Source organism: Carassius auratus, chromosome 32 (assembly GCF_003368295.1).
Source record: "Carassius auratus strain Wakin chromosome 32, ASM336829v1, whole genome shotgun sequence".
NCBI lineage: Eukaryota > Metazoa > Chordata > Actinopteri > Cypriniformes > Cyprinidae > Carassius > Carassius auratus.
This window is the reverse complement of record NC_039274.1, coordinates 34958142-34984445: the sequence shown is the minus strand read 5'-3', so window position 1 is coordinate 34984445 and position 26304 is coordinate 34958142. Positions and strand designations below refer to the sequence as shown.

The following is a 26304-nucleotide window of genomic DNA, read 5'->3' as shown; positions in this document are numbered from 1 at the left end:
AGTAGATTTTATTTTATTTTAGTGTGTTTTACTTTCATTTTAGACACAACTGTAAAGATTTTAAATATTGGCCGTAAAAATTGCTATTAAGCCATAATTTGTAACTCAGTGCATCCATAAAAAAACAGTAATACCTGGTGTATTCAGACACAGGGCTCCAGTCTTTGGCATCTGGAAAGCAGAATTGTGGGATAGCCTTGAGTCTCTGTTCAGCTTCCCTCATCTGCTTGGTGAGTCTCTCTAACTGTGAGGTTCAGATGAAAAGACCTGGTAAGGAATCTATCTAATATATTTGCACAGCCTCATTATAGTGTCCTTTCACACCTTCATCACTGTCAAGTATGTACAGAATATTTTCCGCCAAACAAGGGGACAATATTTCAGTTCTACCACGACCCATGTCACCATCAGCCCTCTGTTCTAGTTTGAAAACACAATCACAAGTTGACCCTCTTTTGGGCAGAGTGTCAACATATTTCAGCTTCTCAAGGGAACACAATAATCACAAAGACAAATCTCAGCTAATCATCAGATCTCTGTAACTAAACATGATTTCTATGGCAACGTTTTCCTGCTTATGCCACTTACTGTCAATACGTCCAAACGATAAGAGCTCAAAGCTGCATTTTCAGCCTTTTTTTAAAATTGCATAATTACATTATTGTTCAAACATTTGGGGTCAGTATGATCTTTTTTTTTTTTAAGAAAAAAATTATTTTATGCTTACTAAGGCTGCAATTATTTAAATATTTGTTTTATTTACAAAAAAAAGCTTTATATTTCAATATATTTTAAAATCAAATTTATTTCTGTGACCATTTTTTCCGGCAGCCATTCCTCCAGCCTTGTCACATGATCCTTCAGAAATCATTCTAATATGCTGATTTGGTGCTCAAGAAACATTTATTATTACCAATGTTGAAAACAGAGCTGCTTAACATTCTACTGAAAACCATTTTACATATATTTTTTTCTGGATTCTTTGATAAAAGTAGTAAAGGATAAAAGTATTAATCTTTTTCTTATTGACCCCAAACTTCTGAACAGAAGTAAACAGATCTGTTATCAAATATCCAAACAACTGCATTCTACCATCTGAATAAAAAAACAAAAACCCACTCAATATGTATGACATTCAGAAAGCAGGATTATTCATATCATATTTATATTATTCATCATATATCAAGACTTCATCTGGAAACAGTTTGAAAGCAACTCTGTAAGAACTGACCCTAAAAAGACAGATAAAGGGTTACTAAACATCAATGTATTTCCCACTGAGTAGCATCTTAACTATAAAACATAAACAGTATCTCTCCTTTTTACAGAGAATATTCACCTTAGGAAACTGGTAAGTAACTTCTGGAGTATAAGAGTTTTTGGTGGGCTTTTTCTTCAGTGAGACCACCACGAAGTACTCAAAGAGCTCCCTTTCCTGCCACTCAATCAGCTGCAGCTCCAGAGTCCTGTAACTGGGTGCACGTCGCAGCATAGACTGCAGCTTTCAGTAACCTCTGAGTGTGGGCTGCGTTTTAAAAAAAGAATACAAATAAAAATCTACACAATATTACAGGCAACATATACTGTAGAAACAAACTAATAAAAATACAAATGTAAGCTAATTCTAAATATTACTAAATACAGTAATATTACATTCAAATTATTAATAAAAACAATAGGAGGTTATACATAACACTGCGTCTGCATAACACTGCGATCCCTCACCTTTAAACCTGTCGTCAGAGTCACTTTCACTCTCGCTGTTGTCATCTACAAACAAGAGAACAGGGGTTGTTTAATGTCAAAGGGTCAACTGACAAAATATTTTGGTCTGAGCGTGAACAACTGGGGTACATTCTGAGAGATTACATCAAGGTTAAACTCTTTACCTCTTAGAGATGCAGTTTCTATGTTTGAAAGCGAAAGATTCTTTAGCCTCTTCTTTCCTCTTTTTGTACAGTAGATAGAGTTTATTCTTTGCACCACCTGATAGGGAAAAAGATGTGTTACGACCAATTGAAAATTACTTTCAAACTGCCCCTTATGTACACATTCAGCCAGGAATGTTATTAAGTTTTGCAAATCATATTTTAAGGGACTGCTGTAATCCATATGGGAAAGTTAATGATTTTATCTATCAGTGAGTTCCTAAAAGCCACTGGGACTGCTCTATAGTAACTTGTAAAGGGTCTGGAAATGGAAAAGCAGTGAAACTAAATCTTTCAGCCCTACAGGGCTCCTTTTTCCATCCTTGAGAGCGGTTATGTAAACTTGAGCGATAGATTCCATGTTTTTCTCTTTAAAACCTGAAGCATCTGAACATAGGCATTAAAATTGTGTGTGGATGAAGGTGTTTTCCCATCGAAAACTTTCTGGAGCAGAGGAAAAAGTAGCAGGAAGGCAGAATGGTGTGCTACACCTACTTCTGAAGAGTCAACTGTTAACTTTTAATGTTGGTAATGTTGTGTCGTATTACAACAGTGCAGTGCCCACTGATTTAAAAGCAATTATCATGGATCACAATGAGCCAGTGTGAAAGATTTTATTGGATCTGTGACTTTGGTCTTAAACTGAGCATAATGAAGCTGCTGCTGTCTGCGTCATTAATGTTAATCAAACAACAAAAGACAAAGAGAAAATCCTTCACTGTTCATCACTGAATAACTTTTGTAGCTTTAACGAGGATTAATCTATATTTAAATGTATACAGTGAAGACAATGTTGAACAACTGAATTATTCCATTTCTGTACCTGAACCCATACAAACCTGAAAAACAAAGCATTGTTTCATTTGTATAATTGTTTTATTGTACTTATTTGTACTATTGCTTGCAATTTGTTTATTTGTTCTTCATTTATTACTGACTCTTCAATTTAATAATGTTTGAACTTTGTATTTGTTAGGCTAGTAGTCTCTTCTGTAATATTTCCTAAGAATGTTTTTGTTATAAGCTTATTCATTAGATTACAAAATAACACTGGTTGAAAACAATAATAATTTTAGACAATAACTATTTTGTGGCGGTAACAGTGGAAATGTCGGCAGTACAAGTAAAAATATGAACCGCTGGCCTGACTGGCCAGTAAAAAAAATTCTTAGTGTCAAGCACTGTTATATGTCACGTAACCATTACACCGTTACCATAACCCTCATAACTATTCACTAAAAATCTCTGACTTAATTCAAGAAAATATTTTCGATCAAAATAGTTCTCTTAACAAAAGGTTTAGGAATCCCAGATTTACAAGAAAAGTTAGGCAGACATGTTCAACCACCACAGGGTCACTTCACTTCATTCTAGCCTTATTGTTTACCTTGGGGACTCGTTTCTGCCTGTGGGACGCCAATGTCCCGGTGGAAGGGTTCAGGCTGTCATCTAGTAGGCCACAGGAGGAGGAAGGCACGCCCAGCTGGGGTAGAAGCAGCAGGTCATCATGGCTGTGCCTCTTAGACAGGCGGGATGTGCGCTGGCTCTTCCTGTCAGCAGCACCTGGCAGCCGCAGAGACTGACTACTCGATTTAGAGGGCAGCTGGTGAGAGGGAAGTTGATAAGAAATCAATCTTTTAGCATCATGAAAAGGTGCAGACATGTATAATAAATCTAAATTTTAAAGTGCATAAAAATACACCACAATACGTTGTACACTTTACTAAATGTACAAAACATATGGTGAATTGATTCATGTATATAAAGCATTGATTTAAATAAAAATAATTGAAAAGCAGGTGCTATCATCTCTATCTGACACAGCAAAGGAGACTACCTGGGGAGGTGTAATGGACTTCCTGTCCTGGGAGGTCCACATCCTGTTGAGTGAGTCCCGGGACCTTTCGGGTAACAGACGGGAATTTCTGGCCAGACATCTCCTCACTGGATCTACATCCTCATATGGATTCTCTTTCTCTGTTTGCAGAAGAGAAGAGAACAACTCAGACTAAAACTAAACACCCACTGCCCAGGAGCCGACCTAAAAGGTAGCAAGGTAACATGTCTTCTTAAGGAGTGAGTGGGAGAGAGAAAAACTGATAGGGAAAAGGTGGGCAGAGTTCATGGAAACCAGTGGAAGATGATAATGAAAGAAAAAGGAGCCGGAGGCACATAGCGGGGCAGCTATTGAGTGCTGGGAAAGGATTATTCATGGAGGTTTACTGCTGGCGTGCTTGAAACTCAAGTGCATCGTCTCCAAAAACCGTTTCTGTTGGACATAAGCCTTTGGACAGCACACTGTCTCCAGAAATAAGGGCCAGTGATGAGTCAAAATAAGAGAATGTAGACAGTGCAGAACTTTAGTCTGACTCTGCACAAGACTCCACCAAAAAATTACAAATAAATAAAACATTATAAACGTTTTGAAGACGGCCTCTTTGTTAAAACATGTTATAGATGAATCTTATTTTTGCAAACATGTTTTCTCATGTAAAAGGGTGGATCACTTGTTCACCAAACACTTGAGGATATAAATTAAGTTGTGCTTTCCCCTTTAAGAAACTTTGGCAGACTGATAGTCTGCATAAAGCGAGAACAAGATGACCTGAATAGGGCCTGCAAAAGTTTTTAACTCTAATGTGGACGCATGTATGAAGCATCAACAAATGCTGGTCTCCTATGACTTCTTCTGGTAATGCTAATATTTAAGATATGTATACAAACAAACACAAGTAATATATACACATATAAATATAATATATATTTTTATATATTTTTTTCCAACAGAAAACAGCTATGATGCTTAATATTTTTCACATTTACTTTAATTGTCTTGTGGAATGAAATATAAATTTCTTTTAAAAAAATCTTACCGACCCCATTCAAATTGATGATGGATCATATATATATATATATATATATATATATATATATATATATATATATATATATATATATAACTGTGCTCATATAACATCTACTGTAGCTATTGCACCACTTTGTAATCAAATAATCCTCTAATTAAAATCATTCTTTCCAAGTCACCAATTCCTGGCTGTCAAGGCAATGTAATGAAACCAACCAGTTGAATGCTGCCAGTTTCAATATGATGTAATAACAGTTGTGCACAACCCACACAAAAACAGTGTCCTACTTTTCTGTTGTTTTATTACTGTAAGAGACTGACATATCACACATCTTTCTGCCCTGTTTCCCTCCACTAGATACACAACAGGCGTTATCTTACAGAAACATCCTAACCTAAAATACCGAATGCTGTTTTCAGAAAGAAAATTGAATCTTGGCAGATTATAACCTGTGACTTAAAATAGGACATTTGTGTAATACGGCTCCAGGTGCACTACAAAAGAAAGCAATCATATCTGCTGAATTCATGTTGCATCTTGTAGATGAAATATTAGCCCTTGTTCACCCATTTTATTACAATTTAACACTGCAGCACATTACAAGGGTATCAAAAGTGCCACTAAGTAAACCTGGCAATAATAATCAGTGTAACTTCTCGTGAAAAGCTTAAAAGAAGGCAAAAGGCTACGATACAACGTAGTAATCATCTACACAACAGCCTGACCTCACGGGATGTACTGCTGAGATTTGCCCTAGTGCCATTAAGCCTGAGAGGCACAATGACAGGCCAGCAATTGCACAGAGTGCTCTGTAAGGCTCCCAAATGAAGCAATGTAATGACAGCATGCTGGAGAACTGATATGCCTCCCTGACCACTCATGTACAGGAAGGTACTAATCAACTTCTCTGCTTACAGGAGCTCCACAAAACAAACAGACAAAAGGAGAGAGAGAGTGTGGGCACCCCTAACCAAAACACATACTGTCCTTCCTTTTACACGAAAGGATTTCAAAGGAAAGGATGTTTCAGAGCTAGATGTGTAAGTGAGCAGTACACTACCAATAAAAAGCAACACAGCAGACAAAATAATTTTATGTCCAGATTGTGGTCTTCCCAGGAGCACCGTGCGGTCATGTGAGATGAGGAATGGCCCTGTGACATGTAAACAAGCAGAAGATATTCCTTCATGTTACATTTATCTCATGGTAAATGTTACATGACCCAGCTATCTGGAGATAATTGGCCAATCCTTTATCACTATACTAATGTGCATTGCATATGGGGTACACCTCACCACTGCCACCAGACCAGAAAAGCTTTGTGCCTAAAAGCAACATGATGCCCAAATGTTTAACCTGAGAGGATGTTGAATCCTTATATATGTGTACCATAAATAATGTTTACGTTTTTAACAGTTGGTGACATTTTGGGGCTGAAACCCTGTTGACAGCCTGAGGAAGCAGACCATCTGATATGCAAACCACAGCCCGATGCTTCTGGAGACCACCCTTATATGCCTCTGTCAGAATGTTACACCAATCCCCAGCTCAGCGGTTGGAGCAAAGAGGCACACAGAGGCCATATATTTCTCTGGAACTAATCAGCATTCGCAAAAATGTGCAACCGCAATACTTGATCCCACACTTGAGGTGTTCGCTAGAAGAATGGAACCTTTGTCAGTGGAAAAAAGTCACCCACTTCCCAACTGCTAGAGACTCATGCACCGCCTGGACCAAGTGGCCATCATCATTTCAAGAAAAATACGTAGCAAAGGCTTTATTTTTGGCTGTAGAACTGATATAATGGCATATAAACTTCAAGTCTACCAAACCACAAACTCCTTCTGCTTGTTTGCCAACTAGGCCCTTATTCAGTCAGACCACTTAACAGCACCTGATGCCCAAGCCTCATCAGCACTGACAAAACAGAGATTTACAGTCTGGCCACAGGGCAAGACGCTAGAACATTGTAACGCTGTCAAGCCCCACAGGGTCTGAGTGTTAGTGTGCACAGACTATTTCCTGCCACGAAGGAATTTAGCACCTAAAATCAGCCAGCACCACATGCCAGTGCTTCATCACCTTCAGTAGACAAAAAAGAGGATTTAACCAGGGCTTGTGTGAAGAGTGCACAATCGACAAACAATAAAAATGAAACATTTTAAATAGATAAAATATAAATAGATGCATATAATGTTATAAATTAAATACTTTAAATAATAAAATATAAAAAGAAACATATATCTGTAAATGTCATGTAGTTAAAATTATATACATTTAAAATATTTGAAATCAATAAATGTACAAACATATAAAATATATTTTATTAAAAATGTAATTCAACAGTGAGTATAGAAAAGTATCACCCCCCTTTAAAATAATAACATTTTATTGCTTTTCAACCTGAAATTGGACACAGTTTTTGTTTTATCCAACTGTTTTTACTCAATATAACATACAAGTGAAAGATATAACACAAACATATCAGAAAAAAAAAAATCTATATATATAATTATATACACCAGAATCACTGAGTTGGAAAAAGGATGACCCACTTGTGTCAGTATTTTTTTTTAACCACCTTTTGCTTTAATTACAGCCTTTAGTTTGTAGGAATATGTCTCTAATAACTTTGCACATTTAGACATTAAACTCCTCTTTGTAGAACTGCTCAGGTTCAGTGAAATTTGATGTGAGCGTTTGTTGACTTCAGTCTTCAAGTCATTCCACAGATTTTCAGTGGGATTTATGTCTGGGCTCTGATTGGGCCATTCAAGGACATTCGCTTTTTCTCCTTCAACCACTGTGTGCTCAGTTTTGCTGTGTGTTTTGGCCCATTGTCATGTTGGAAAGACTTTCTTCCCATGAACAACTTTCTGGCAGAGGGCAGCAGATTTTCCTAAAGAATTTGATCATCCATTTGTTGATGCTCATCCATTTTTCCTTCTATCCTGAAGTGCTCCAGTCTCTGCTGCAGAGCAACACCTCATAACATGATATGACCACCTCCATGCTTTACTGCAGGAATGCTGTTATTTGGATGGTGAGTATTGGATTTCTTCAAGACATATTATGTGGTTTTGAGGCTTTGGTTGCGACTAGCTTAGCAAGTCCCATACATTGTTTGGTTCCAGTTGCAGAGCAGCAGGGCAACTAGGTGACTGTGAGGCGGCATAGTCACGGGACAAAACACAGCTCTTCCATTCAGATCAAAACATTGAACAGGTTCTTCCCACTCAGTGTCAGCACCTGACATCTTGGCAAATTTAAAAGTGCTGGCTAATGCTAAACATAAATTCAGGAAGATTGCTATTCACGTTGGCACTAATGATGTTTGACTTCGCCAGTCGAAGATCACTAAATATAACATTAAAGAGGTGTGTGAACTTGCAAGTACAATGTCAGACACTGTAATATGTTCTCGTCCTCTACCTGCTTACTGCGGTGATGAACTACATAGCAGAATGATGTCAAGCAATGGCTGGATAAAACAAAAACTGTGTCTGTCTTCATTTCAGGATGCAATGTAACAAAATGTGCTTATTTTAAAGGAGGGTGATTCTTTACTATACCAACTGTAAATATGATATTCTAATATTTTTGCACCATAACTGTTTTCCAAATAAATATCTCTAACAATAACAGGTTTATCCCCAAAGCATTTTAATATACATCAGCTACCTTTTAGTCTAAAATCAAAAGGATGCAAGCAGGATCTATCACCAACTGTTGTATGTTCTTACCAAATATGTCCTCATAGGCGTTCTCCTCGAGTGTGCTTTTGGAGCTGGGCCGACTGTGGCTCTCTGTGCCATTCTCTGTGAGTGAGGAAGGGTATGAGGAAGGCAGGCTGACAGCATCTTCTGACTCACACGACTCTCTAGAAACAAACAGAGATGAAGAAAAACCACAGCTTTAGACATGACTGCTGAACAAGTGAAGAGTATTTCTGTTGGTATGGCTCATCTTTCAGTTGGATGATCACAATCAGTTCAGACAACCTGAGAACATGAAAGCATCTTTCATTTATGAGGATCTTAAATGTGTTTAATTTCCTCAACAGTTCTTCTAATTAAAATCAATGAGCAATAAGAGTTGGGACAGTGTACAAGTTGTGAATAAAAACAGAATGCATCAATATTTTATTCAGAATACAACATAGATGACATCAAATGTTTAAACTGAGAAAAATGTATAATTTTAAGAGGAAAAATAAGCTGATTTTAAATTTCATGGCATCAACACATCTCAAAAAAGTTGAGACAAGGCCATGTTTACCACTGTGTGGCATCCCCTCTTCTTTTTATAACGGTCTCCAAATGGGGACTGAGGAGACAAGTTGCTCAAGTTTAGGAAAAAGAATGTCTTGTCTAATACAGGCTTCTAGTTGCTCAGCTGTCTTAGGACTTCTTTGTCGTATCTTCCTCTTTATGATGCACCAAATGTTTTCTATAGGTGAAAGATCTGGACTGCAGGCTGGCTATTTCAGTACCCGGATCCTCCTTCTACGCAGCCATGATGTTGTAATGGATGCAGTATGTGGTCTGGCATTGTCATGTTGGAAAAAGCAAGGTCTTCCCTGAAAGAGACGACGTCTGGATGGGAGCATTTGTTGTTCTAGAACTTGGATATACCTTTCAGCATTGATGGTGCCTTTCCAGATGTGTAAGCTGCCCATGCCACACGCACTCATGCGACCCCATACCATCAGAGATGCAGGCTTCTGAACTGAGCACTGATAACAACTTGGGTTGTCCTTGTCCTCTTTAGTCCGTATGACATGGCCTCCCAGTTTTCCAAAAAGAACCTCAAATTTTGATTCGTCTGACCACATAACTGTTTTCCACTTTGCCACATCCATTTTAAATGAGCCTTTGTCCAGAGAAAACGCCTGCACTTTTGGATCATGTTTAAATATGGCTTCTTTTTTGACCTATAGAGTTTTAGCCGGCAATTGCAAATGGCACGGTGGATTGTGTTCACCGACAATGTTTTCTGGAAGTATTCCTGAACCCATGCTGTGATTTCCATTACAGTAGCATTCCTGTATGTGATGCAGTGCCGTCTAAGGGCCCGAAAATCATGGGCATCCAGTATGGTTTTCCGGCCTTGACCCTTAGGCACAGAGATTGTTCCAGATTCTCTGAATCTGATATTATGCACCGTAGATGAGGAGAACTTCAAACTATTTGCAATTTTTCTCTGAGAAACTCCTTTCTGATATTGCTCCACTATCTTTCACCGCAGCATTGGGGGAATTGGTGATCCTCTGTCCATCTTGACTTCTGAGAGACACTGCCACTCTGAGAGGCTCTTTTTATACCCAATCATGTCACCAATTGACCTAATAAGTGGCAAATTGGTCCTCCTGCTGTTCCTTATAGACGGTTTCAACGGCATCAACATAAACAAATGTTAATGCGCGTGAGCGCTTTTGTGGACCTAACTTAACTTCCAGTAGGCTTCCAAATAGAATCAATAACAACAGCCAAGTCCCTCTAGAGTAGATATTTTTTTGATAACAAACAAAATGTGTTTTCTGTGTGGATCAGGCGGACTTAATGAAAATGCTAATTCATTATTTGCCAACAGGAGATGTTTTAAAGCATAGACATAAAGCGCGAGAAATAGAGGTTTCCCCAGTAACAGCTGTAAACAAAGCAGAGCTGGTACGCTCACACGCTGCTTTATCAGGCATATAACATGCAAGTCTTCTTTCAGAAATACAGCGATATAAAAACACCCGTGCCTCGTTTTGATAATTAAACATAAATGTAAGGAATTATTATTATTAAACGTGCAGTACGTTACGTAACGTTACGTTACTCATGTTTATTTGACGAAGCCTTTTTGAAAATCGATCCGTTTTAAAATTGAGGCGAGTCTCCAAAAATAAATAAATGTATGGGAAACACATCCCGCAAGCACAACCACCTGAGCCCAACTTCAGTCTACTCATCACCTTGGCTTTAACTGCGTTGTAGATGGCACGCAGCCAGACCGATATACACAACACAGACTGGAAGTTAACTTAGGTCCAGGCGCGTGCGCCCGATGAAACCGTCTATATGTACATTTAACTTTTCCAGCCTCTTATTGCTACCTGTCCTTTTTTGGAATGTGGTCTCATGAAATCAAAAATGAGCCAATATTTGACATGACATTTCAAAATGTCTCACTTTCAACATTTGATATATGTTATCTATATTCTATTGTGAATAAAACATAAGTTTATGAGATTTGTAAAATATTCCATTCATTTTTTACTCACAATTTGTACAGTGTCCCAACTTTTTTGGAATCGGGGTTTGTACAAAAAACTAAATGTAAATGCATGAAAATATACACACAATAACATGGCTGAAAAGCTAACCAGAATGTTGAAAGCTCAAATTAACGACACAATCTGTTTGCTTGCCTATAGTCTTTAAACAGTGGACTTTGGCCAGCCACAAGAATGTCAAACATGGGCTCAAATGTAGAGCAGTAGAAATGCTCCAGCACATGAGGATCTCAATCATGAGAACCTGGCAGCTCCCAGTACCTAGTTACTGGGCTAAACAATCCATGTGCCAAAGATCATTCACAAGACCATGAGGAATATGAGCTATAAACAACAAGAGAGCCCTCAAAAAAGCCAAAAAGCAACACCATGAAGCAGTGTTATATCAACTTAAAAAGAAGAGATGAAGTATATGAGGTCTTTGAACCTTCAAAACATTTCATTTTCTGTATTCTTCCATCTCACCCTGTTAAATGAATGCTGATGGGTTTCTAAAAATATATTCAAAAGTGTTTTATGTTACTGTTGGTACAGTGAGTTCTAGCTGATGCTATTTTTGAAATACATTTGGAGAAATAAATATTATTAAGCATTGCCCGTTTCAGAAATGACAGTTTGAATCAGTGTCAAGATAAAATAAGGCGACAAGATTATGTGTGCCGTACACAGAACAAAACATTTGACAGCAACAAATTCACCTAATATGGTAAAATTACTAAACAGTGAGATAATGAGCATCTCCATGTTGATCTTTTCTTGCTGTAAAATGCCTGACAGGAATTTCATTTTGCTTACTTGATTTGTAACATAGGAATCTGTAGAGGCCAATACACTGTGAGAGACTATGTAGTCAAAAACAAAAGTCAATAATTCAAAGTCTAGGACTATATCAACAAAACAAATGCTTGGCCTGTGGTCCTTATCCTTTTCAACATTTCTGAGTTTTAAACACTTCATTATCCAAAAAAAACAAATGATCTCTTCTTTGTGGGGCAAGTGAATAAGTGGAAGTACACAAATTCATTGCTTCTCAGTATTTTCTTTCCACAGCTGACATGTTTTTTTGTTTTTGTTTTTTTGTGCACCACAAATCTGTCTGGCTAGTCTTTAGTTTGAATTTATTTAAAGGCTCCTAACTCAATAAATGCAAACACAAATGTAAAATGATTAATAAAGAATATTTGAATATGCGTGACTTCATATTAGATGTGAGAACAGCAGTTTTCAGTTTTGAAAAACAACTTACATTTCAGTTTGTTCATCACAACAATTTCATATGGGTGAAGACATGCACTATAGAACACAAGTCATATGGACCACTTTTATTATACTTTTTTGTCCTTAAATCTTGATAGACTATGATAGCTGTATGCTTGGATTGTATGGAATAAAAAATCAATGTCAACATTCTGATAAACTTTGTCCCTCTAGAGAGGAATGCCATACAAGTTTGGAACAACATGATGGTGAGTAAATCATGAGCCTTCACCATTACCCCTGTACTCATAAGTAGAGTACTAATCCCCAAGTGGCTTTGGTTAAATTAATTAGCCAAAAGCCACATACCACTACTGACATTCAAAAAATATGGAAGATAATCATGTTTCTCACCTATCTTGAGTCTTCTTAGGCAAGCCTTCATCTCTCTTTGAATTTCTCATTATAGCAGGTGCTGGGGTGGAAGGAAGTGGAGGTGGAGATTCAGTGGTGGGAGGTAGTCCATTACCAGGCAACAAGCCTCTGTGGTTGCGGTTGGCATCATACTCAAATGTTCGTTTGGGTTTGGGCAAAGGGTTCACTGTGATTCCAGAAGAGACCTGTGCAGAAGGGAGTTCTGGGCTCTCTGACCTGGTAGAGCTGATGCTGAACCTCTGCTTGAGCTTAGAGAGTCTTTCAGACCCTGGAGAAGCTTCGGGTTCGGTGGCCACAGAACAGATGCTGCTCCGCTTGCTGCCACAAGTGCTGTCCAAGTCCTCTGTTCCACTTATAATGAAAGACTTCTGTCTGGACTTGTCAAGGCTGTAGCTATTACTAAGATACTGCGGAGGAGACAAAGAGGGACTTTCCTTCAAGGCCTGTTCAATTTTTTGAATGCGGCTGAGCACAGCTGAGGTGTCCTTGCGTGCCGAGAGCGTGCGGAGGAAAATCCCTGAGGACTCTGTCTTTGAAGGCCTCTTCTGAAACCTTACAGGAGCTTCTCGATCCGATACCTGCTCTTCTTCCTCAATCTCAGGGTAGGAGCACTCGGAAAATGCTGTGCTCATCCTCCTCACACCCTTAAAGTCAAAGGTTTTCTCACTGCAGGGTGAGGACAGCAGGCTTGGGCAACCCTCGCTTCCACCTCCGGGCCTCTTCTCCAGGCAGAGGCTCATTCTAGGCAGAGCCGTCTTTCGACCCTCCCATTCCGAGATCTTTTTGCGTATGGTGACGGATGAGATGCAGGTCCCTGTATGACTGAGTGAAAGTGTGCGCTTGTGCTTGGTTGTAGGTCCTACCGAAAGAGTACTCCAGTAGAGGGGTCCAGGATTCAATCCATCCCCCACAGTGGCGGCCTGTTGTGGCTGGTTCTCCTTCTGGTCCTGGTTATTGCCACTTGGTGGGTACTGGATGTTGAGCCTCTTGTCCAGACAGCTAATGCTCTGAGATTTGGTGAGCCTGCTTTGGCATTCAAAGTCAGTGGAGAGCGAAGCGCCACTCCTCAAGCTGGCTGTCTTACAGCTCCAGTTCTTTTGGGTCCAGAGTTTAGCGTCAGCTTTAGCGTACCTTCCCTGCTGACTGGCGTCTTCACTGCCACTGAGGTGAGAGGAACATGACTCTTTTCCAGTGGTAAGAATTGGAGGTGTGGACACAGATTGACACCTGAAACAAGCATAAATCAGCAGAAAGAGTAAGAAACCATCCAACAAATTGTGCTTGGTACAGAAGAGTGTTATTTTCTCACAAACAGTAACCATGAATAAGAGCACTAATAAATACTGTGATTTAATCAGAAAAAGTCAACAGGACAAGTAACATAATGCTACAAGTAATGCAAAAGGATAATATTTTAGATATTTTAGATATATTTTAGAGAATATTTTAAAGGAAATGTCAACAACAACAATCTGATTTGTCAGTGTAAAATCCTCCACATCATGCCAACAAAAATAGAACAGTATAAATTAATATACGGATTCCCCCACACAATCACTTCGGAAATCATTTATATGGACCTCACAAACAAAAACTATTTATCCATTAGACTTAAGAGATATAAATGAACTCACCCTCACTAACCCTCAGCGTTTTTTCTTAGCCGTGTGTCCCCTTTAGCAACTGTTTCTCTTTGCCTACGTGTCAATCTCAACCTCCACATCATTTTCAGGCCCACTGTTCACTCAGCAAACAGACGCTGCTTACTGCTGAGCAATGAGATGAAAGATTCTGCTGACCTTGTTTCAGTCACCTTAGACACACAAACACTTTCTCATCCACCTCAAAATCGAATGCTGCTCATGAGCTTCCAGGAACTAGAACTCGACTTGCCCCACACCTCAGTGAAATTGAGGCAGGCAGATCTGATGACACAGCAGTGGTTAGAATAATAAGTGGAAGCTGGGGGGAGGCCAGATGATCTAGAGAGCAGGTTGGGACAGATCAACTAAAAACCTCAACATAACGCCCTTCCCGAGAAAAAGGGAAGAAAAAAATGCCACGCCACCTGCAGCCTCACAGGTCTTGCGTGGAAAGGAAAATACAGTCAGCCCCACACATTCAAAAAATACATCATCACCAAATATTACAAATATTTCATCACATCTCTTGTCTGAACTAGACACTCGTTGCACAATCTGCTGTACCCAACTTTTAGAAATCATATTAATTTTACAAACCATACAAAATTTTGTGTTCTGAATTTTCCAAATGTTCACCCAACAAAGGCATTAATATGCTGCTGCCATCATCAAAACATGAGACTTCACTCACCAAAATCATGTACACAAAAGATCCAATTCAGGGAATTAAAGAAGAGTGTGCATTACGTCCTCTGAAGATAAAGGTGTTGGCCTCTTTGCATTAAATGGTGACAGGAAAATGTAATACTTGAATCTGACTAATATATACTGTGTTGAAAAAGACTCATGAGGTTGGGTCTTTACAATGGATCCCTGGCTTGAGAACAACAAGTGAAGGGATGGACAGATGCCAAATCTGTCAAAAGGAGATGGAGGATATTGTTTAGCAGGACAACCTTTACATCAAGTCTGGTATTTATAGCACAGTTAAACTTCTATCATCTTTGTTCAGATGTTTTCCATAGAATAACACTGTATGTCTAAAAATACCTCCACGACTGCCTGGGCCGCCACTCCAACAGAGCATAAACGATTGTTTCTATAACTGCAATATTAGGCTCATGTAAAATCCTTTGCACAAAAGAAAACATCAGTTTGAGAATTTTTTCAGTGAGTCCACCATGAGCTTGTGTCTGCGGTCTGAGGAGGTTCTTTGAGAGGCCAGACAGGCCCGGTAAAAACAAGGCCCGTTCTGGGGAAGCCAGCTGGTCTGGCCACACATGGACTGAGTGGGATGCCAGAGCTGGTTTGGCTCTTCCTGGGTCTCGAGGGCAATGTCAACCACAGGCCATTTCCTGCTAGAGAACCAGGATGGCCAGGATGGTGAAACTATGAGGTTCCAGGAACGCACATCAAAAGAAATCTGTCAATTCCAGAGCCGGTGGGTTCTCCCCCACAAAATGTGGATATTTCATCTTTGATTGAGTTATTTTTTCAGCTCTTTTCTTTGCTTTTAAAAGGGGCATATTCTCAGTGCAAGGCCTACCTACCGCCACCCTCATCTGACATAAATCTGCTTCTTCAGCATCCATATTTGCTTGTGATTTACCACTGAAGTCGAAATATCCATGTCTAGGAAGATGGGCTAACAGAAACTAAGCCATCACCGACCAACACACACCTCTTCACATAAATCACAATCTACTTTAGTAAATATCTCTGACATCAGAGAATGTTCATAGGTGATTATAAAAGTAACTCCTCTCACTCTTCAAGGACTGTTCCTTCTTCACTTGGTCTGATAGCAACTGCAGAGCCCCATAGTTAAGCAAAGGCCACAAATAGAACGGAGCCTATTTTCTAATCAACTTCCTGGCTTTTGCTCATAACCAGGATGTTTACTTTAGCTTTGTATACAACAGTTTGGCCTGTGAAGCACCACTGGATTCAATTATCTACTTCAACTACTCCTCAATTATAGATAGAAGTTCTGGTAACCATAAGAAATCATTGCCTATAAATATTTCTATGATTAGTAATCTCTCTCTCTCTCTCTCTCTCTCTCTCTCTCTAGCGTCAAAGATGAAAAGGGTGTTTCAAGCATCATAAAAATTAAATCTTAAAAGATTTTTAAGATTTATTAAAAATACAGCTTTAAGTTTGGTTTTGTCCCCATACATTAGAATGTGTCTTGATTAAGTTTATATTTTCTGAACCAAAAATAATTATCATGCATTTTTTACCACGTTTGACAGAAGACACGCACTAAAATGTAATTCAATTTAAAAATATTTTTATACCCAATAAATCTTGTTAGGCATATTTAAAACATGAATCATTTGATGACATTAAAAGACTCTATTTAAGCATGACGCATCACAGTGCAGCCCTCAAATATCAATTAACTTTGCAAATATACTTTGCTAATGTCCTTCAAACCACTATGTTTTCCTGAGTAAATGACTGCAGAAACAGATGTTGAAATATAATAAGCATTTTCTTGATGCTCCCCTGCTATTTTTGCTCAGCTTGTCACTTTGTTTCAGACTTGCTCAGCCTCAAAAATTCCTGCTTGTAGCTACATTTATTAATACTTTCTGTTTGCAAACATAAATCACATGATCAGATTGAGTATTTGGGGTGGAGAATCCCCTCAGTGATCTCTCTTGAACTACTGACATACTGTAGTGAGAGGGTCTCTCTGCCCAGAATTAATGGCAAGCTAATTTTCCAACATCTGCAATCCTCAATATCCTTCTCTTTTCCTGGCAAAAGGCCCGTTCACACCAAGTACGGTAAGGATAAAGATAAGAATAATAATAATTGTAAAAAAGTAGGAAAAAAACATTCTGTATTAAAGAATAACAGATTCCACAGCACAACTAACGATAACTGCACACAGAAACTATATTGCTGAATCTCATTTTATATTGTTGGATTTTTTTTCCAGCTGTTGAATGATAAAAGCATTGACAGCCAATTAGAATTCATTCAACCTTAAGGAGCTCAAGCATTTTAAGTGGCAGACATCAAATCTCCAGCACATGCTTAGAATGAACAGTGCTATTGTGCATCTGTGTGGAGGTTAATATAGTTACTGTTATAGTTATTGTTCTTGGTGTAAACGGTCTTTAAGAGTGACTCCCAAGCTACTGGGTCTAGGTTTACTGTACAGGTGCTGGTCATATAATTAGAATATCATAAAGTTTGAATCTAGCTTGCGCTAACTGTTGTAAACTGAAGCAGTTCTGAGCAGATGGCCTATGAGGTCAGCAATGCGCATGCACCGGTGAGTCTTGTGAAAACAAACGTTTGTTAACAGGAGCAAAGGAAGCAAAGTTCCCTTACTTTAGCAAAGGACAACCATTCTCCTCTTACATTCTTCTTTACAAATCCTGGTTTTGTACTTCTAATTAGTGACCATTGATTTGTTTTGATATCTCTGCTGCATTTCCACAGGCATCACTTCTTCATCACTTTAAATTGATTATTAGGTTTTAAATATGGTTATTTTTCTTACAAAAACTTTTTTTATGGATGGGTGCTTTTTATTTCATTTCTTTCGGACTGAAGCAATGCAACACCCACTAACTGGCATTAAACAGCTTTAAAGATCAAATACATTTTTTATATAACTCTGACTGGATTCGTCTGAAATAAGAATGTGATAAAAATGTATAACATTGTTTAATTGCACACTGAAATTATGTCACCTGTTGCTTTAAATGTTTGAGCTCAAATCGAGTGGATTCTGATTAACTGACAATACTTTAACTGTTCATGAGCTGGAAAGTGATTCCAACAATATTGTTTTGTTGTTATTATCATCATCGGCTTTCTGTAAAAACCCATAAAAGCACAAACAATGGACAAAGACTGCTGACTCATCGTCATGACTGTTACCTGTCTGAGTTTTCCTGTGGACCTTTAGCCGCTCCTGCTTTTGGTGCAGTTTTGGAACTCTTGTTGGCAGTCATCTCCCTCTGATGGCCACCTCACCTGCTTAAAATAAGTTACTTTGGTAAGAAAGTTTGTCTCGTGACCATTAAAGTAAAGGTACTGAACACTACTGTGCTTGAAACCATTATGCTGATGATCGCTCTATGAATAAGACAGGATTTATGTAATGACAAACGTATGTTAACTTTTACCTGTGAACATATTCAGTGGACAATGTTGATAGAACATGAATAGTGGGAAATGATTCTTCTAGGCATTATAAGAAAGGCTACGAAACGTTTAGACATGGCACATTTGAAATAGATACTTTGCCTGTAAGTCCAACTCATGGATTAACCCTTTCTGGAAAATATGAGTCAAAACACAACAAATATAGACCTTGATCTCTACAAAAGAGGAGCCCTATCATCCCTGGCATGCACACAAATCCCTGACCACATATCATTCACAGAAAGAAAATACATGCCAGCTTGAAAACAGATGTCTACATTTGTAAAATCAGGATTCTGAAAAAGTTTCTGTCACGATGCTAGGGGTTGACAAGGCATTGCTATATGTGTTCTAAATTATTTCTACCATGATGCTATGCAGTTACTAGGGCGTTAAGGGTGGTTGCTAGAGTATTATTGTTGGTTGCTTGCTGGACCAAGTAAATACAAAAAAGCCCACCTCAATTCCTGCTTTAACATACTGTATGGGATTTCTGGACCATTTTATTAAGGTAAAAATCTTCCTACATCCATTAGAAAAGGCAAATATTGGTTATATGTCTTCTATGGGTTTTCTTTCCGACCCCCAAGCAAGAATAATAGTGATTCTTGCCAAGCACCACTAATAATAGCAACATTAAATTGTGAATTGATTTCAACAATCCCGGAATATGCAGTCAAAAGAACAGCAGAAGAGCAGGTTTACATGGCCTGTTAGTATAAAAGAGGTTCTAAAATCAGTTTGTAGAGTCAGAGAGACATGCCAAAGGCCTTTAGTATTTGAAGCAATGTTTGGAGTGTATTTGTATTAATGTCTGTTTGAATAGAGTAGCCAAGATTAACAGAGCTGAGCTAGTCTCCTGGCTCATTAGATAGCGATTGCTTTTTCCCATGACATTTGCACCTAAGGACTAAAAAAGACCCTGCTTAATGAAAGATATTAGTTTTACAAGCTGGGTCAGGAGTTGTGGTTTGGGAGCTCTGGGCACATGAGGAGACAGGTTAGCTGTTGAGAAACAAGGCTGCTTTTCATTTTGTCAGATGAAGCCAGCCATAACAAGTTCTCAAAATTATTTGATGAGCAGTAAATCAGACTTAAAAGGTCATGCTTTGCATAGTCCATTAAATGATTTGAATGAACAGGTCCTCTTTACTTTTTATATCTCAAAATCTAATAAAAATTAAGCTCAACAGACAGAATTGACAGCATAATATTGATTATAACAAAACTTTTTTCTCTCCTTCAGAAAAAAAAGCACTTTTTAACAAACAAATTCATGTAAGTGTTATATATTATATTATATTTTGTGATAATCAATTAATGTTTTTGAATGGGCTTATGCATTGATGAATCATTAACAATAAGATCAATAACATGCATTTCTGAAAACAGAATTTCAATTTAATGCTTTAACTTGTATTAATCCAGAATTTTCTATTAACATTATTATGATCTCAGATGTTCTCCTCACCATGATCACAAGCTCTTCAAACCACCACCACCACAACCACTGCAAACTGTATTCACACCCAGAAACATCTTAATTAGCCACTCCTCACAACCACAGTGCCATGTGCATGCCACTTGCCACTTCCTCCCCTCAAATTAAAGGGCCTCATCAGAGACAAATGTGGGAAAAATCTTCCACATGCAGAAGGAAAACCTCCCATCTTGGCATGCGTTCACTCGTACTGCTGTATACAGTTTATAAGAAAGTCAATATTACGAGCTCTCAAATACGGAGAGGGTTGGGTGTAACTGGGTGCACTGGGGGGCTTGTTTACAGGAAGTTATTGTATGCAATAGTCAGCCAACCAGCAGTAGAGCTGAATGCCCAACTGAGACAGATGAGGGGAGAGACAGCATTCCTTCTGTCAGCCCTTTCCTGTTTCAGAGGACTGCAAAGAACATGCATCTTCAATCTAACAGCTCACTTCACCACTTTTTACAGTTTATATCCACTCTTGATGAATAAGGCTACTGATGATGACTTGATGTCTTAATGTCAATACAAAGGCAGTGAACAGAGACTATATTGTACACTATCGTTTAAAAGATTTATTTGAAATAAAGGAATAATTTTATTCATCAAGGACAGTAAAGACATTTATCATACATCATTACAAAAGATTTCCATTTGAAATAAATGTTTTTCTTTAGAACCTTCTATTGATCAAAATATGCTTTAAAAACAGTTTTCAACATTTATAATATGTTTAATAATAAAATGGTTTTTGAGCACCAAATCAGTATTTTAGACTGATTTCTGAAGGATTATATGACTACAAAGACTGGAGTAATGAGTGCTGAATCTTTGCCATCACAGGAATAAATTACATTATAATAATATCTTAAAATATAAAACAAAGTAATTTTGCAGATGCTTTTATCCAAAGCGACTTACAATTGGGGAATACATAAAGCGATTCATCTCAAAGAGGTAAACAGACACAGGAGGTGCTCGTAATACCACATTTCAGGTATTGTTCAAATAAGTACCAGCTAGAGAGGGAAGGAATAAATAAAAATAAAGATTTTTTTTTTATTTAAGATGGAGTAAAGTAGTATTGAAAGAGATGAGTTTTCATCTGTCGCTTGAACATTGTTAACAAATTACACACAAATTACCTCAACCTGGAGCTTTAAATGAGCTGTTACAGTAATCTCATGAAATCTCAGTGACAACGATTTGAACATTCATACAAATTAAAATCTATCTAGTTAAGAATTGAGTTTAAAGGTATAATGAGAGGTCATTACTTCAGTAATAATAAACTTTCTTTCTGTTTTGTTTGCAACAAGACCACCTACTGTAAGGTTAGAGCACCTTACTATGCAGTGATTAGCGTGGAATGTTTTCAGCTGAAAACTTCAAATTATTGTTGTTATTATTACAAAAATCACTCTAGCTGCAAAAGAAAGATACAATTATGACCAAACATAACCAAAAATGTAAATATTTTCTTTTCTATGACAATGGAGGCACACGTTTTCTGGAACCTCTTTTTTTTTACCAACTAGACCGGTTATTTCCACTGAGCTGTTGAAAAGGGAATAGCTGTAAAAATAAAGTGGGCTGAATATGGAAATATATATTACTACTGAAGCATCACTATCACTGAGACTGCAAAGCAGATTCAGCTCGACTTAATTAACAAACTACTTTGAAAAAACACAATATAAAATTGAAATTACAAATAAACAAAAGAATAGATGATGCAGTTGCTAAAAGTAAATGTGATTTTGTCATATTAAAAACTAGTTATGACTTGCAAATTGACTGATAAGTATAACCTGTTTACTTCAAGAAAAACTGGAAAGGAAAAAAGACCTGCAGAGTGTGATTGACAAGCTTCTTATTGAAGATGCTGTTTCACATCAGTCTGCTCTGCATGGATGACTGAAAAGAAGCAGGGTTTCTTCCAATAACGTATCACTAAAACATTAAATGCAATTACCAAAGCCATGAACTCATAATACCAGCATACATACGCATTATGACATATCACTTTCACAGGAAACAACGGGCATATTTATTTTAGCTTGCTCACTAAAAACTGGCATCATTAAACATTCATCATTATGATTCACTACTCCAGTTTCCATGTTTAATATGCTCAGAGACCATGTGACTCTTTCATCTGCACAGTGGCACCATTTCAGTAAGAAACAATCATCTCTTTCTCTCAGATATTGATCTACAACAGGAAGAAAAAGAGCTGCACCCATTTCTCTTAGAAATAGCCAGAAACCCACATAAACCTAATATTTCATACTGAATACACTGTAAAATAAAATAAAAACTTTGTTTATTTAGACTTGGCCAATTCTTGGAATCATAGTTCTTGTTATATATATATTAAAAAAAACTGGCATCATGGCTGAAAAACTCTAAAGTCACTGAGCAGACACCTCTCTATTAGCAATTTCAGCAACAGAAGAGAGAACATCTTTGTTCAATGTGTCCTTGAACAAAGGGTGGTTAAAAAGTAAGCTCTTTTATCAGTGATTTTAAACAAACTCTATCTTAACAGCTTCCTTGGGTGAGTGACACAGTGAGGAATGTTAAGGGTTCAAGACAAGGTCATCGGGCCACGGCCTTGTCAGCAATGACAGGTCAACTCGCAAGCGGAGCCGTGCTTTATTCAAATAGAATGCACTAATATTCGCCCCGTTCATCAATGCACACATTCAACACATCATAGTTTCTAAAAGAGGAGGAATCCTTAAACTGACAGGAAGGGATTCATTTAATGTCAATAAACATGACACCATGGGGAGGGTAGATTGTTTTAGTTACTAAAGCATGGAAATTGAAGCTTTGCTTGTTTTGCTGATCATTTTCCAAAGAGTTAGAAAATGAAACTGCTTATTGAACCTGAATAGCAGAAGTTAACTTGTGTTCTGTCAAAATAATTCTGCACATGACATGACCAGACCTGTGTTTTAATTCTATTTTCCTGTCTATAGGGTGAATCAGTCTTCTGGGATTTTTTGCACTTTCAACTTCCCCAATGCTCCATGATCAGATCTAAGATTTCCCAGATTACCCTGCTTCACCCTACATTCACCATTAAACTCCCCACTGATCAGCCACTAAGCTTTTAACATCTTTATAACAAGCAGTAGAGCACATACCACTGCATATTCTAAGCTGCTTCTACACATCCCCTAAGAGAAAATGAACATGGTTTTGCATTCACCAGAGACCATTTTACACTAGAGAAGATTACTCTTCCTCCTTTCTTTCCTCAATAGCCTATGTTGTTGTTATTACCAAATCAGACATGACTGTGTGAGAATGGAGGTTAGATTACAGCATAAATACCAGAGGAAAGAGAGACCCCCCTTTCAGGTTCTTAGCTTGCACCGTCATATGGTCCTCATCAGGGCTCTCGCTGAGATTTATGTAATGCATGAGGTTTGCTAATGCTGCTGATACCAGCCAAGCATGTTGTGTTTAGATTGAGGCAAGAAAAGATGGATGATCAGTGCATCTGTGCTATTATGAGGAGTTTTTAAACATGCTCCCACCTGGACGAATCCCTCTGGCACTGCTAATTAAAATTTAAAAAGGAAAAGAGCTGCGAAAGGGATGTCTTTTTTTTTTGTTTCCTTTTCACTCGCTTTCATTCCCGAGTCCACAGAGCTTGTGAGTAATGACAGAGGGTTTGTCTCTGTGTCGGGGACGGTGTGGATGGAGGGAATTGTTGTGCCCTGCCGAGCTGCTTGAATGTCTTTCCTTCTGAGCCTTTCATGAACTGTGGAGCTTGGCCTGCCACAGCTCCCGGCAGCTGCACGCTCCCCACACAATACCCACGATTCCTTGCTCCCATAATGCTGACTTGACAGGCCAGATGGAACCGATTTTTAACTCCTTTTCAGTCTCTGTCTCCCCTGACTTTCAGCTGTTTACAGTTCTTTCTGTTTTCCAAGTCACTAGCGAAAGGAGAGATTCACATATTAGGGAAACTGTGTAATGCTGCTCAACAAAGTGACATGGGAATCTGAAAATAAGTGGCAAACAGATCTAATTTGATTTCAGAGCTCATTTGATGCAATTTGTTGGGTTTCTTCCATTCATTTATGACTTTCAATCAAACCTGAATTCATAGCCATATTTGTATCTTAACAGGGCTTGCAAAATTGCTAGCCCGATGTCACAGGGCTATTGTGTCTTAGTATTGTATTGGGCTACCAAAATGTATCATTCCCTGGCTGACAGGCATCTATACAGGGTCCCCACAGGTCATTAATAAGCCTTCAATTTAGTGGTATCACGTAAGGCCATAAATACCTTAAATGGCATAAGAAAAGTCTTAATTATAATTTCAAGAGGTCTTAAATTTGGGGATGGAAAGAGAAGAATCACAATATAGCTTAATGTGATGATTAACATTTCTAAAGGCTGTGATTTCATTTAAGAAACATGGGTACTCCACTTTTTAAAGTTTTTATGTAAAACTTTCAGAAAAGGTTCAATAATATTTTCATTTCATCTTTCCTATAATGCCTAAAAAAGGGCAAATTCCAAACGGCTTTTTTTGTGCCCTTCAAGGGCACTTTGGAAAAGGGAGGCCTTTTGTAGGGATGTTCCAAACGAAAGTGAACAACTGAATCTCTTCACAAGGGGCCTTTCCAGAAGTCCGTTACCAGTGTCTAAAGTGGGATTTGGTCGTTCAAAATTGATTTTATATGTTATATCATGTAAATACGTAGGCCTAGTTGCCAGTGGCAACCTCAGAAAAAAGTTCAACTGCAATTTAATAGGTTTGGTCACAAATGCGACCATTTTAGTCGCAATTTGGAGCCCTGCAGAGGTAAACAAATATACTTAGAAATGTCTAATTTTGTGTTCCATAAAAAGAAAACACACCAAGTCAAGTAAATGGCAACAAATTTTGTATTTTTTGCTGAACTTTTCCTTTAAACAGGACATTTAATGTCAATTTTCAAGTTGGTATGATTCTTTAGGGTCTTTGCTTAAAATGCATGCCGTCTATGCAGGGTCAGAAAGCTCTCAGATTTCATAAAATATATCTTAATTTGTGTTCTGAAGATGAATAAAGGTCTTATGGGTTTAGAGGGACATGAGGGTGAGTAATTAATGACAGAATTTTAATTTTTTGGGTGAACTACCTCTTTAAATGATAATGAACTACTGCTCACCCCACCCCTCTCTTCCGTATATGGCTTGGAGGTGGTCTTATTCAAATAGTTAGCTATATAGAAACTGGCTGCAAATTGAAACAGCTTGCTGGATGACAGTTTCAGACTCAGACAAAACATAACAAACTGGCTGTGTGTGTTCTTTTCAGCTTTTCTGAGCTAATTAGCTAATTTGCATTTCCTAACTAAGTTAAGTTTAAGTGTTGATGCAACAGACTTGCATCACAGTCTATTGTGCTTGGTAGTTTATGGAGTACCACAGAGATTTGGAGGATGTTACACAACTACATGACAAAAAGCTTATCTCCTTAAAATAACACTGACTCACATAAACCTTTTATAATCTGTAGCCTTGTCAGATTGGCAGGTGCTGTTTTTTTTTGTTATTACAGTGACACACAACATTAGACTAAGTTCCTTAGGACTCCCCACCCTGGACTGAAAAAGGTATTCAAGGACAGTTCAAATAAAATCATCCCCTAGACCTGGGATGATAGTAAACATTTTATTAAGGCGTATATATGACACATTTTGAAGCACATCATGTAATCTGAAGGTCAGTCATCTAGCTATTAAAGTAAGTCTCAACTTGTTTCCTTTTTTAAGTGTATGGAAATTACAGGTGCACCAGAACAAAAACCACAATGTACAGTCAGCCCTTACCCTTAAATGCAATTATCTCCATTAAGTGCACTACAATGAAAAGGATTTTAAAGGTTTTATTGTTCTTATGTTAAAGTCATGTTTGCTCTCACGCATGAATCGCTCCCAGGAACATTCATAGCAAAAAATGCAATCACAAAGTATAACAATTACTATTATCAAGCAACTAAATTAAACAATGAAAGTGCAAAGGAAAACTGCTCTGCGTCTCGATAATAACAATTCATGAAACAGAATCTGGGAAGAAAAAATCATACATACAAAATTGCACGTATTATATTACAATGTATTTCAATGTTTGGCATGAGGTGCGGTGGAGATAAGAGTCTTGCATCCCTATTATTTCAACCGACACAGTGTGTTCATAAAATCACATTCACTGTGGAATGACAGCTATGGATCAACTACGCTTTATAGCTTTATGAAAATGTTTGTTACACATTATGATG

General features: G+C 37.9%; 1 pseudogene; it reads right to left on the bottom strand.

Annotated features, from left to right (window-relative positions):
- The window catches only part of LOC113052332 (suppression of tumorigenicity 5 protein-like), a 42046-nt pseudogene that overhangs the window by 14470 nt on the left and 1272 nt on the right, over positions 1 to 26304 (bottom strand).